The sequence below is a fragment of the Bison bison genome, unplaced genomic scaffold (assembly GCF_000754665.1).
Source record: "Bison bison bison isolate TAMUID 2011002044 unplaced genomic scaffold, Bison_UMD1.0 scf7180017864303, whole genome shotgun sequence".
Classification (NCBI taxonomy): domain Eukaryota; kingdom Metazoa; phylum Chordata; class Mammalia; order Artiodactyla; family Bovidae; genus Bison; species Bison bison.
In genome coordinates, this window is record NW_011494875.1 from 1,366,785 (window position 1) to 1,367,304 (window position 520).

At 68.8% G+C, this 520-nt stretch overlaps 1 protein-coding gene across 4 annotated transcripts in view; it reads right to left on the reverse strand.

The window, feature by feature from the left end:
• The window catches only part of HIVEP2 (human immunodeficiency virus type I enhancer binding protein 2), a 222,470-nt gene that overhangs the window by 220,311 nt on the left and 1,639 nt on the right, over positions 1-520 (reverse strand). For 3 of the 4 annotated variants that reach the window (XM_010851459.1, XM_010851446.1, XM_010851451.1), the window contains exon 1: positions 148-471. The exons of the other annotated variant lie outside the window; for it this stretch is intronic. The gene's annotated coding sequence lies outside the window, so the exon portion shown is untranslated. Of the gene's footprint in view, positions 1-147; positions 472-520 lie in introns of those variants that run through there. 4 annotated transcript variants of the gene reach the window in all.

The window sequence follows — 520 nt, forward strand, 5'->3', positions numbered from 1 at the left end:
CCCTCACCCTCCGGACGCCGGTCCCGAGCCGGGGGCGCGCGCCGGGAGGGGCCAGAGGGGTCCGGCGGAGGCGATTACGGTGTAAAGTGAAACAAGCTCCCAATGCTAAAGAAGGCAGGAAAAAAACACCGCGCCGAGGCCACTTACCGAGCCGAGGGACCTAGATTCCCGCCGCTCTGCTCGCCCGAACGGTCGGTCCGCCCTCCACGCACCCCGAGGCTGCACCCAGCACCCCCAAAAGTCGAGACGTGTAGGAATATGGTTAAGGAGCCAGGAGACCCTCCAAGTTGCTCCGGGCTCCCGGGAACCTCAACGTCCAAGACACAACTTGGCCAAGACTTGTGCCACAGTCACCGGAGATGTTTCTGCGGAGACCCTCCTCGGGCGGGCAGAGACAGCGCTCAGCGGCGCCCCGCTCGCCTCCTCTCCACCCCCTCACCTCCAGCCCGCCTCCGGCCGGCCGCCCGCCCCCGGGCCGCTAGCCCCTCGGGCGGCTGTCAGCTCCCGGCCGCCGCCGGGT